We start from the raw sequence: 13,127 nt of genomic DNA, 5'->3' as shown, positions 1-13,127 counted from the left end.
GAAAAAAACAAACAAGCCCATTCAAAAGTGGGCGAAGGACATGAACAGATACTTTACAAAAGAAGACATACATGAGGCCAACAAGCATATGAAAAAATGCTCATCATCACTGGCCATTAGAGAAATGCAAATCAAAACTACATTGAGATACCATCTCACACCAGTTAGAATGGCAATCATTAAAAAATCTGGAGACAACAGATGCTGGAGAGGATGTGGAGAAATAGGAACACTTTTACACTGTTGGTGGGAGTGTAAATTAGTTCAACCATTGTGGAAAACAGTGTGGCGATTCCTCAAGGACCTAGAAATAGAAATTCCATTTGACCCAGCAATCCCATTACTGGGCATATATCCAAAGGATTATAAATCGTTCTACTATAAGGACACATGCACACGAATGTTCATAGCAGCACAGTTTACAATAGCAAAGACCTGGAACCAACCCAAATGCCCATCGATGATAGACTGGACAGGAAAAATGTGGCACATATACACCATGGAATATTATGCAGCCATTAAAAACGAGGAGTTCGCGTCCTTTGTAGGGACATGGATGAACCTGGAAACCATCATTCTCAGCAAACTGACACAAGAACACAAAATCAAACACCACATGTTCTCACTCATAGGCGGGTGTTGAACAAGGAGAACACATGGACACAGGGAGGGGAGCACTATACATGGGGGTCTGTTGTGGGGGAGTGGGGGGGACAGCGGGGGGGTGGGGAATTGGGGAGGGATAGCATGGGGAGAAATGCCAGATATGGGTGAAGGGGAGGAAGGCAGCAAATCACACTGCCACGTATGCACCTAAGCAACAACCTTGCATGTTTTTCACATGTACCCCAAAACCTAAAATGCAATAAAAAAAAAAAAAAAGAAAAAAAAAAAAGTGTGTAACACCTCTCCCTTCACCTTCTTCCTCCTTCTCTGGCCATGTAATGCATGGCTGCTTCCCCTTCTCCTGCTGCCATGATTATAAGTTTCCTGACACCTCCCCAGCCATGCTTCCTATGAAGCCTGTGAAACTGTGAGTCAGACAAATCTGTTTTATTTATAAATTACCCAGTCTGAGGTAGTTCTTTACAGCAGTATAAGAACAGACTAATACATAAGGTCACATCCAAAAAATCATTCTCAGACCAATTTCAAGAAGATTTTTTCCTATGTTTTCTTCTAGTAGTTTACATTTTCAAGTCTTACATTTAAGTCTTTAATTCATTTTGAGTTGATTTTAGTATTTGGTGTGAAATAATTTCATACACACCATATACAAATGGTGTGGATATTTAGTTCTTTTACAGGTGGGTATTTAGTTGTCCCAATACCATTTATTGAATAGGCTGTTTTTGTCCATTGTGTGTTCTTGGTATCTTTATTAAAGATCAGTTGACCATATATGTCTGAAATTTGTGTATATGTGCTTTATTTTGTGTTTCATTGGTTTATATTCCTGTTTTTATGCTAGTATTCTACTGTTTTGATTACAATAGCTTTGTAGTATATTTTGAAATCAAATAGTGTGGATGCCTCCAGCTTTGTTCTTTCTCAGTATTTCCTTGGTTATTCAAAGTTTTTTTGTGCTTCCTTCTGGTTTTAGGATTATGTTTTTTATTTCTGTGAAAAATGTCATTGGAATTGTGATAGGCATTGCATTGCTTTGGGTAGTATGAACATTTTAACATTATCAGTTCTTCTAATCCATGAACATGGCTATCTTTCCATTTATTTGTGTCTTCAATTTCTATTATCAATGTTTTATAGTTTCTGGTGTACAGATCATTTACCTCCTTTGCTAAACTTATTCCATAGTAGTTTGTTTTTGGTTGCTTTGTAAATAGAATTATTTTCTTAATTTTGTTTTTTGGATAGTTTGTTGTTAATGTAGAGAAATGCAACTAATCTTTACAGGTTGGTGTTTTTCCTGAAACTTTACTTAATTGGCTTCTTAGTTATAACAGTTTTTTGGTAAAGTCTTTAGCATATTTTATGTATAAGATCATGTCATCTGCAAACAGCAACAATTTTACTTCTTCTTTTTCCATTTGGATGTGTTTTATTTATCTTTCTTGCTTAATTGCTCTGGCCAATATTTCCTGTATCATGTTGAATAAAAGTGATGAGATTGGGCATCCTTGTCATATCTCTGATCTTACAGGAAAATCTTACTGCTTTTCATGATTAAGTATGATGTTAGCTATGGGCTTTCATAAATATCCCACATTATGTTGAAGTATATTCATTCTATAACTAATTCGTTGAAAGGAAGTTGAATTTTGTCAAACATCTTTTGCATCTATTGAGATGATTATATTATTTTCATCCTTAATTCTTTTCAAGTAGTATATCACATTTATTGATTTGCATATGTTGAGCCATTTTTGCATCTTTGGAATAGATCCCACTTGATCATAGTGTATGATTCTTTAAATATGCTGTTGAATTCAGTTTACTAGCATTGTTGAGCATTTTTGCATCTTTGTTCATCCAGAATATTGGCCTGTAACTTTATTTTCTTGTCATATCCTTGTCTGGCTCTGGTATCAGAGTAATGCTGATCTTAAAAACTAAGTTTGGAAATGTTCCTTCCTTTTCAATTTTTTTTGGAAGAGTTTGAGAAAGATCAGCATTGATTGTTTGTTAAATGTTTGTTAGAATTCACTGGAGAAGTCAGCAAGTCCTGGATTTTCTTTGTTGTTGTTGGGAGGTTTTTGGTTATTGACTGAATTTCCTAACCCATTATTGATCTGTTTTAATACATATATTTTTGACTCAATCTCTGAGACACTCAAAATGCCCTGTAAAGTTTATAAAATATGAGATTTAGTTGAAATTAGACTATATCAAGATTATTAATCTTAAAATTAATCTTAATATTAGGATTAATTCTCTGACCTATTGAGTATTAAGACTAGGAGTATCGGCTGGGCATGGTGGCTCACGCCTATAATACCAGGACTTTGGGAGGCCAAGGCGGGCGGATCACAAGATCAGGAGATCGAGACCATCCTGGCTAATATGGTGAAACCCTGTCTCGACTAAAAATACAAAAAATTAGCCAGACTTAGTGGTACATGCCTGTAGTCCCAGCTACTCAGGAGGCTGAGGCAGGAGAATTGCTTGAACCCGGGAGGTGGAGGTTACAGTGAACCGAGATTGTGCCACTGCACTCCAGCCTGGGTGACAGAGTGAGACTGTCTCAAAAACAAACAAACAAACAAAAAACATGTTAAAAGTATTCTTTAAAGCTTAAAGAAAATGGTTCTCAAACCTGCTTGGACTTTTAGAAAAACTTTGGAAACTTAAAAAAAAAAAAGATGCTCAGAGTCATACCCAAAGAGAATGATTTAGTATGTTTTCAGTAGTACCCGAATAGTGGCACTTTGCAAAACTTTCTGCTGCATTTTTTTCTTTTTCTTTTTTTACAACAAAAGATTGGCACCATTACCTTAGAGGATCCAGGTTTTTGGATTAATTTTTGTATTAACTTACAACATACCTGTTTAATCTGAAAGAAACTCTGATAACAACATGACCCAATGGGCAGATGACTGGATTCTTGTCTGGGTATCTTCAATTTTTGTATGTCATGTGGATGCAGCCTTACTTTATCATCAAACAAGGAGGATTAGTTGGAAAAAATATGAACATATTTATCTCTATCAGAGTAGGAGGAATTACACAATTGCTAGAGTTTATCTTTGACTCTCTAAAGAATAGGTCATACAGTTTTAAGCCAGCCTTCCAGCAGAGATGGAAACATCAGACAAACTGCTTATCTGATATATCCATAATAATTTAACTACCATGCCTTTCCCCACTCTGTTGTTCATTTGCACTGTCAAGCATGATAAGTGAACAAAGACAGACACATTGTTGGCATTTAAATATAACAATGCTTCCCTGTCTTATCATCTATTTTCTTTCCATCTATCTCTTTTCTTTCATTCCATCTCTTTTCCTTTTTTCTCCATTTAGCCTCTTTTTATAGCTTCCCTCCTCTATCTTAAGAAGCTTTTATGATAATGAGGGTTATTTTTTATTATAAGCAAGTGACACTGTAATGAATTCTTCCATATGATATATGTAGCGCACATTGCCTTACTAAATGATTCATTGAAATTGATCATAAAATAATGCTAACTTACTGAGACTTCTCCATTTCTCTTGAATCCTCTGTTTTTAAAGAAAATCACAAAGATGTGTAGCAGCAATAGTGTTTGCCTCTGAGAAAGGAATTATTTGAGCTATGGATGGCTGGAAGCTTCTCTAACATTGATGCTTTCAAAAGAGGCAGCAGAATGTCCTTTAGGGGCACCCTGCCAGATTTTATAGAATTTTCTTTCTTTTCTATTGGGAAATATGGCAAAATGCATCCTAGGGACTTGGGTAGACATAAGAATGCAGCATTCTAATTATGTCTATATGGATGAAAAATTTATTTTTAGCTCTTTGAACATTTAAATGTGTACTTCTAGTGTTATCTAACAATTATAAGACACTTTATGAAATGTTATTGTCTTATAATAGATCCTAAGAGACAAGAAAAATTGCTGAGGGTAGGATTTCAGGCCATGCAGTCCTTATCTTTACCTGTCATCAAACCCTCTGTTCTAACCAATTGATTGGAATCCAGCTTATAACGTTATTCAGGAATAAAGACCACAAAGTGATTGCTGTAAAAAAAAAAAAAAAAAAAGTAAATATAAACAAATGTAAACTATTGAGAGCAACAATTAAATCTGGCTGAATTTTCCACATCTTCATGTCAGATATTTTACACATAAATATAGAAGGGAAGAGGGTGATCCTGGTATTTTTAATTTATACAGAAGAAGAATGTGTAGCATCTTTATGATCTTCTGACTATGTCTCCTCAATCAGACAAAAAGGGGAGTTTGAGAAGTCAGTTTTACTGATTATTAGGTAATTCAATCAAAATGAATGATCTCAATATTTCATTTAGGAATACCCTGGAAATCTGACACAGAAACAGAGTAATCAAGGTTTCCTCTGTTTTGGCTACATCAACATCATAATCATAATCAAACATTAATTGATGTTTGGACAAGGTGGTGATAACTGGTTGTGAACAGTAATGAAGAGGTATTAGACATATCAGAATAACAGTGTGAATAGGAGGCTGAAATTTTATTCTCCAACAAAGAAAAAACAAATATTCAAAATTGTAAGAAGAAAAATGCTGCAAGGTTACAAGTTTCTACGCAGTGTTACTTGGTGTGCAGATGAAATCAGGACTTACTTGAATCAGAACTACTAAACCCCTAAATGGACATATGCATGCTCGCCATGCCCAAATCCCCTCTTGGTTCAAATTTTACAATGAAGAAGGCATACTACACATTTTTAAGTACATGAGATCATGAGAAAGTAATTTTCACATACTTGTGATTTGGAGACAGAACTTACACTTTCTATGAAGCATGACAGGAAATTGAGGATGAGCTTTTGGATTTCTTTTAGACTTGAACACCTGGGAAGGTATATGCATTTTCAAGTATAAGTGAATAGCCCTGGAAACAGAAGTACAACTCTAGGAACAATAACTAATATTTATTGAGTGCTTACTATGTGCAAGGTGTTGTTCTAAGCCCTTTGCATTAATTAACTCATTTAATCCTCATTGCAATCCTATTTGGTAGGTAGTATTATTACCACCATTTTACAGAATAATTAAGACAGACAGGTAGAATAAATAGATGAAGGTCACAGAGTTGGTAAATGGCACAGTTGGTGTTTGAACCCAAGAATTCTGGGTCCAGAGTCTATGAAAAAGCTAACACACTAGAGTGCCTTGATGCATTAGGGTGATTAAAAAAAAAAAAAAAAAAAAAAAACCTTTCTTGTGCCTGGCCAGGATGCTACCACAGCCTTATGTAAAGATAGTTACCTTTTATTATGCACATTTCAGATTATCAAAAGTTCAATGAGTATAGTGAAAAGCTGAGCCTATGTCAAAAAATAATTAGATGGTCATCTGCCTGCCACCAGAGGGCACATCTGTCTATCGTCTTGAAAGCCTCTGAAGGGAGGAGATGGGGCATGGGAAGAGGGGAGCTAAGAGTACATGGCCTAGCTGAATTTTACTGAGCATGATTACCAGCTTGGACCATAGTGGGAGTGCCAACAGATTACAAGCTTCACAAATCAATAACACAAGTTATCTGTGGGGGCGGGGGGGAGAAATAATGTTTATGAAGAAAACCTTTATTTTTGGCTTTATAACAGGGTCATGGGGTTTCTTAGGGAATAGGTACAATTCAGGGAACAATATGGGACTGAATAAATGAGCCTGAATTTTGCATCTGATATGTTTACTCACTCTATCAGAAAGAAGATTTTCTCCTGGCTATGATCTGATCTAAGGGACCTGGGTAGGGGCTCTTGGGCTAAGGACCATGATGAAACAAACTTTTGCATTTTGCTAGACAGTGATGCTGAAGGGTGAAATACTGGCCTATATAATTCCAATGTAAGTAGTCAGTAATTTTCAAAATGGTTGACTGGGGAAGTCACTGTACTTCAAGTCCAAATTAACATTATCTAAATGCAATAGAGAGGAGATATTAGAATTTTCCTTCTCTTATAACTGTCGTAAGTCAGAAGATAATTGTTCTTTCTAGGCTTTAGCCTATGACCCTTTTTATAACAAATATTTTGTAGTGCTCCCTTTTTCATTCTAAGATGAAACTTTTAGATACTATATCTTACTTGTAGTATAAAGACCAATATAAGAGTGGAGAGTGTATCAAAGATGTTTTTCATACATCCAAACCCATGAAATTGTAGTCGTTAATATGTGAAGCTCTTTGTGTATCAATTATACCTCAATAAAGCTGTTAAAAATTGATATAACTGATTTTATTATAATATAAAAATCAGTGAAATAAATTTAAATGAAATAATGTCCATTTCAGTATGTAAACACTCAGTCATGACTATACAAGAAAATAAAATAAAGTAGTAAGATGCTTGCAACTATACATAGAATTCCAGAAATGGAACTGTTCCACAACCAGATTGATGTAGGTGTTTTGAACTGGTTGTACAGGGTGACTCAACCCCCATCAAGTGACACTGCTGTCGGGGACATGATTTTACAAAACTGCAAACAAATCTTGGTTAAAATCCAGATAAAACAAAGTAAAATCTTCCCACAATTTGCTAAATACTGGCATTCCCAGAAAAGTTATCTTAGGGGAAACTATTCTTATTGTAAAATGTGGTTAGATTCTAAGCTCAGATTATAAATATTTTTTCATCTACATAAGTGACCAGCAGGACATTTAAAAGTCATTTGGAACAATTCTTGGTTGGTAGGCCACTTCTGCACACTATAGAACATGTGGGCCTCCCTTGTAAAAAGCAAATGGTGCCCACTCTTATGAAAACCCAAAATACCTGCTGCCTTTCCAAAATCCCTCCTATAAGGGGGCCATCACCACATGGAGAACCATTGGTCTGGCTCAAACTTGCTTCAGTGAAGTTTTATTTTTTTCTTTCCTCTTTAGTGGAAATAATATAGCTGTTCATCTGCATTCATATAGCATTGACTGCAGACTCTACCTGCTGTACATAAAGGTTATTGTTAACTTCCTCCTTAAGTTTATGAAATGCCAGGGAGGACATTAAATACAAATCTCTCTCTAAAACTGAAGTTGCTTTAAGAATGATCCAGCCATGGCAACAATGAAGGTCAGTTCTTAAAAAGAAAGTGTTCTTCAGCCAATGTAAATTCCAAAAGGGAAAAAAGAAAAAAAATAAAATAACCAGGAGACCATTATGGTCATTTTGAAGGGTAAGGGAATCCAGACTAAGGATTTTATACAGAACACAAGCACAAATACAAAACAGTTTTCAGAGGGTCAGTGGCTCTTACAAGATTATACAGTCAAGTCTGGTTAGCATGAATCTAGCAACAAAAATCAATGTTACATATGTTCTATCAGAATGAACCACACACAGATCTTTTAACTGCCAGACATATTGATAAAGCAACCAAGCACTAATGTTATCTGACTCTTTCACGGATAAAGATGCCACATTTCTTGTGGCATCCATAGATTATTTTAGACAGAAATAAATTCCTAGAGGATTAAAAAAAAAGAAGATAAGGTATGTGCTATTAAATACATTGATATTTCCTTTTTCTGTATTATTTGAAAAAGTGCAAATTTGGCAACCTTGTGTTTTGTCAAAGCAGTACAAAAGCTTACTTTATTTGTGAAAACAGAATAGAGAATATGTATATCAGGACACTTATATACTGCAATGACTACATTGATTGAATATTAGGAGTTTGCCCAGGGGAACAAAACACTCGATTAGATACAAACAGGACAAGTTTTCATGCTTTTTAACTCCTTGGCAAGCATTGCTATTAAAGAATCTCAGATCATAGATAAGACTTTTGAAAGGTTTAAGATACAGACTTCTCAATATGTCATTATATAGATATATAGTGACTATGTATGGTTAGCCTACTTAATGTGATGTGTCCCCAAACTCATTAAATTAGTAGTATGTTTAGATACACCACATTTGCAAGAATTCAAATAAGTGAGCTACATGCACAGTGTAAACATACTTAATACTATTGAACCGTTAAAAATGAACACTGAACAGGCCTGGTGTGGTGGCTCACACCTATAATCCCAGCACTTTGGGAGGCCAAGGAGGGCGGATCACGAGGTCAAGAGATCGAGACCATCCTGGTCAACATAGTGAAACCCCGTCTCCACTGAAATACAAAAATTAGCTGGGTGTGGTGGCACGTACCTGTAGTCCCAGCTACTCGGGAGGCTGAGGCAGGAGAATTGCTTGAATCCGGGAGGTGGAGGTTGCAGTGAGCCGAGATTGTGTCACTGCACTTCAGCCTGGCGCCTGGTAATGGAGCAAGACTCTGACTCAAAAAAAAAACCAAAAAAAAACACTGAGCAATTAAGGTTTTTTTAAATGAATGTCTGCAATCAAAACCCTGCATCTCTGAATAAGTGTCAGCCCTGGATGGAACATTATGAACACTGCAGTACAATATCTATTGGAAAGTAAGTGCCATGAGTTCAGGACAGGATCTCTTTGATCTCTTTTGTTCACATCTATATCCACAGTGTCTAGAAAATGCCTCTTATAGCAAGAGTTTACAATACTTGTTAACGTATTGTAAACTTAATTACTAAATATCAGTTGCTCTCATGAGCTCCAATACCTTTAAGTTCATAATTTGATCAATAATAAAATATACATATTGTTGATATGAAGTGAGAAAATGCAGAAATACTTTATAGACTATATCTATTATGAATTATTATTGCTGTGACATGATGTTATTTTGATATGTCATTCACCCTTTAAAATAAATTCCTATGTATTTATCAATAAACAAACAAAAGCATAGAGCACTTGACTTCTCAGTAACACAACACATTTTCCGAAACACTCTCTTTTTGAAATAGATGATGTCTGGTGTTCCAGATTTCACTGGCCACTTCCTCTCAGTCTCCTTTGCTAGTTTCACCTTTTCCCCAAGAGCTTGGTCTTACACACTCAATTTTATCTCTTTGCACTCTTTCTTTTGGTGATAGTGCTTATTGCCATCACTTCATGTAACACCTACAGGCTGAGGACCCCTCAGTGATGCCCATTTTAAATGTCTCTTCTTTAACTGCCCACCTGACATTTCAAATAAGATGTCTCCCTGGCATTTCAAAATCTACATTACTGCAACAGAATTTCAGATCTCCACCTCACCCCCCTTCCCATCTTGGTTCAAACTTGCTGTTTCCAAACTTCCCCATCTCAGTAAATGTCAACTGTGTCCACTCAGTTGCTAAGTCAGGAACGTGGAAGTCATCATTAGTTTAATTTTTCTAATCATTCTCCCTTCCTACCACTAATTAATCAACAGATTCTTTGTGTCTACCCTTTGAAATATACCTCAGATCTCTACTTCTCTCTATCTTCCCTGCCAACGCTCTGGTACCATCCCTTCTTGTTCTGAGAACAGCACTAGTATCCAACCGGACTTCCTTCTTTCGCAATCTATTTAGTTACCAAAGGGAACACGTTAAACTTTAAGTCATTTCAGTACCCTTTTGTGCCCTCCCACTGCACTTAGGATATAATCCAAACTTAACATTTCTTACTAAGTTCTGATGATTTGACCATGGTCTATTTTTTATAATCTTATTTCATGTCTCTCTTCTCTTCCTTCCTATGTTCCAGCTACTGTGGGTTACCCCGTGACCTTTAATCAAACAGATCTCCTTTTTGTTTGTTTCAGGACAATTCTACATGATTTCTTGGCCCTTAACATCACATCAAATGGCTGGATCCTTCTCATCTCTTAGATCTCAGCCATGTTTCTCCTAAGAGAAGCTCCTCTTACCTCTTTACCTAAATCAGCCCCTCTCCATGTTGTTCTTCATCATCATTCATTATGTTTTCTCCATAAGAACAACTATGATTTGGAATGGTTTATTTGTTTACTTACACGGTGTCTGCCCCCTCACTGTAATTTCAGTGTCCTGAGGGTGGAAATGTGTCTATTTTTTTACTATTGCATTCCTGGCACCTAGAAGTAAACCTGGAATCTCAAAACTGAGTTTCTTAGGAATATTTCTCATACAGCATTCCTCCTTTCCTTCAGATCACTTATCTCAATTTGTGATTATTCAATCCTTAGTGTAATCATTTGAATAATGACTGTCTGTCTCATTTACAAACCTAAAATCTCCATGAGGACAGGAACCATGTTTGATTTTGGCCACTAAAGCCTAGCACAGGGCCTGACATGTAATAAATACGCAATGCATTCTTGTTGGATTTTATTGACCAAAAAGTAGCTTTAGCTTATTGTGATGGTTGATTTGAGGTATCAACTTGACTGAATTAGGGAATATCCAGATAGCTGGTAATACATTATTTATTCTCAATAATTACATTAATTATCCTCAGTGTTTTGGTAGGCTCTGAGCCCATCTCTGTTTTGCTAAAAGGGAAGCCCGAGTGGTTTTGCATTTGATTAGAATGAGTGGGCTGCCTCAGATATATCTGTGAGGGTGTTTCTAGAGGAGATTAGTGTATAAGTCAGTGGACTGAGTGGGGAAGATCTACCCTCAATGTGAGCAGGTACCTTCCAATTGACTGAGGATGCAGATTGAATAAAAAGGTGGAGAAAGGGCAAATTCTTGCTGTCTCTCTTTCAGAGCTGGGATGCCCCTCTTCTCCTGCCCTTGGACCTCAGGACTTCAGGTTCTTCGGTGTTTGAACTACAGGACTTGCATGAGCAGTTTCTTCACCCCCTGCTACTTCTTACCCTTTGCTTCCTGCTCTTCGGTCTTTGGACTTGTACTGAGCCACTCTACCAACTTCATTGGTTCTGCAGTTTACAGTCAGTCTATCATGGGACTTCTCAGCCTCTATAATCCAGTGAACCAGTTCTCCTAATACATTTCTTCTCATTTATCTCTAGACATCTAGACATTTTCAGTGTCTTGCTTTGAACAGTTAAGCTACATTAATATGCTATTAGTCCTATCTCTCTGGATGACCCTAACCAAAATATTTATACAAAAGGAAATTCTTATTAGATCAACAATCTTAGATTAAATGCAATGATTTTAACCTGACCATTTTACATGTGTAATTGGACTGTATTCTTCTACTTGACTCAAGAATGTGGTATTTCATCTGGTCCTCATTACCTGTAATCTCAAAATAATACTTTTTAAAAATTTTACTTTTAAAAAATCCTGACTATAAGAAAGTTTCCAGAAAAAAATCCTGAAAACTACTCTGTTTTTATAAAACCATAGCATGAAAACCTCTGCTGAACAATTAACATCACTCAAAGCTAGAGAGTTGTATGACTTTGATAGTCATGCTTACTTGTCCTGCTTTTACAGAAAATATCAACTCAAGTATTATGGTTAGTCTCCATGAGTTTCATTTTGAATTATAGAGCATTTTTGAAGAGCTGTCTCCTTTCATGAAAATAAAAGGAAGTTGGGTATTTTATTTATCCTTTAGTTCTAGTACTTTGTTATGGAGGTGGTATCACCACCAAATACTGTGGGCTGTGTTTTAGAATTTGATAATTTGAAAAAATGGAATTTTTCAATCTTATGATCAAGTAGTTCAGTGGAGGATTGAAAACCATATTGTTGACCTACGGTTCCCTGGAAAATGCCACTTCTTGTATTCCAAGGGATTTAGAGTTTGAAGTTGCAATCTGACATCAACTACATACTTTGCTTTATTTTAAAGAGATTAAACATCAGAGTTTCTTTTGCCATAAATGTCTACTGACTTCTTTATATTATCATTATTTTAGATCCCTACTTGTGAATGACTGTGCCATAGGTAAGATCATGTTTTAACAACATTTTTATAGCACTTCTGGTCGTAGAACTCTGCTAAAAAGTGAACTGTGAAAGGATTCTTGAAAAACTGGTGACGTTTGCACAGGGAATAGAAAGGAACAAAAGAGGTTTGGAGGTGGCAATGAGCATAATGTTTCAGGTTAGTGAGAAGAATGACCCACATTGTTCAGAGGAAATTTGTTGGGAGGAAGGAGAAATCATCTGTACAGAAATTAGCAAAGACTTTGAACGCCCTCAGAATTTTTCACACTTGACCCAATGGGAGATAGGGTGCCACTGAAGGTGACTGAACAGGTAACAAAGTGCTCCAAAGTCATCCATGGCCTTCTTGTGTAATTCATGGTACAAGATTTTGCTTTGAAAAAAGGCAGAGTTATGAATCTGGTAAACACCAATGGGAAAGCAATGCCTATTAAAAGAGATATTTGTATTCAAAGTTAGCACATAATAGACATTACATGTGAGCTTCCAACACTCCTCACTAAAGCTTTGAGACTTTGTGTTAGTTTTGCTCTCACACATGGTCATTTTTTCAAAAGTAGAACAGCTCTAACATAATACTCCATTTTTCTGTCTCACAAAAGCTCTTGGTAAGAGAGAATATCCAGACATGAATGTCATTATCAAATTCCTGGAGGCAATATTGCTAAGAAAGATGTACTTTGTACAACTTTTAAGTTTAAACCAACAGATGACTGACAATTCTGTATCTAACACATT

The 13,127-nt window shown here is 36.1% G+C and overlaps 2 long non-coding RNA genes across 2 annotated transcripts in view; one reads left to right on the top strand and one right to left on the bottom strand.

The window, feature by feature from the left end:
• Positions 1–13,127, top strand: part of LOC135274016 (uncharacterized) — a 692,063-nt gene that overhangs the window by 460,722 nt on the left and 218,214 nt on the right. The window lies entirely within an intron of this gene.
• The window catches only part of LOC105720440 (uncharacterized), a 77,845-nt gene continuing 73,478 nt past the window's right edge, over positions 8,761–13,127 (bottom strand). The window contains exon 4 of the long non-coding RNA XR_001108143.2: positions 8,761–8,926. This is a non-coding gene — a long non-coding RNA (uncharacterized LOC105720440). The remainder of the gene's footprint in view (positions 8,927–13,127) is intronic.

The sequence above is a fragment of the Aotus nancymaae genome, unplaced genomic scaffold (genome assembly GCF_030222135.1).
Source record: "Aotus nancymaae isolate 86718 unplaced genomic scaffold, 86718_ANA_hifiasm-v0.15.2.pri h1tg000002l, whole genome shotgun sequence".
Classification (NCBI taxonomy): Eukaryota; Metazoa; Chordata; class Mammalia; order Primates; family Aotidae; genus Aotus; species Aotus nancymaae.
The sequence above is the reverse complement of the archived record's forward strand: the minus strand, read 5'-3'. Positions and strand labels throughout refer to the sequence as shown.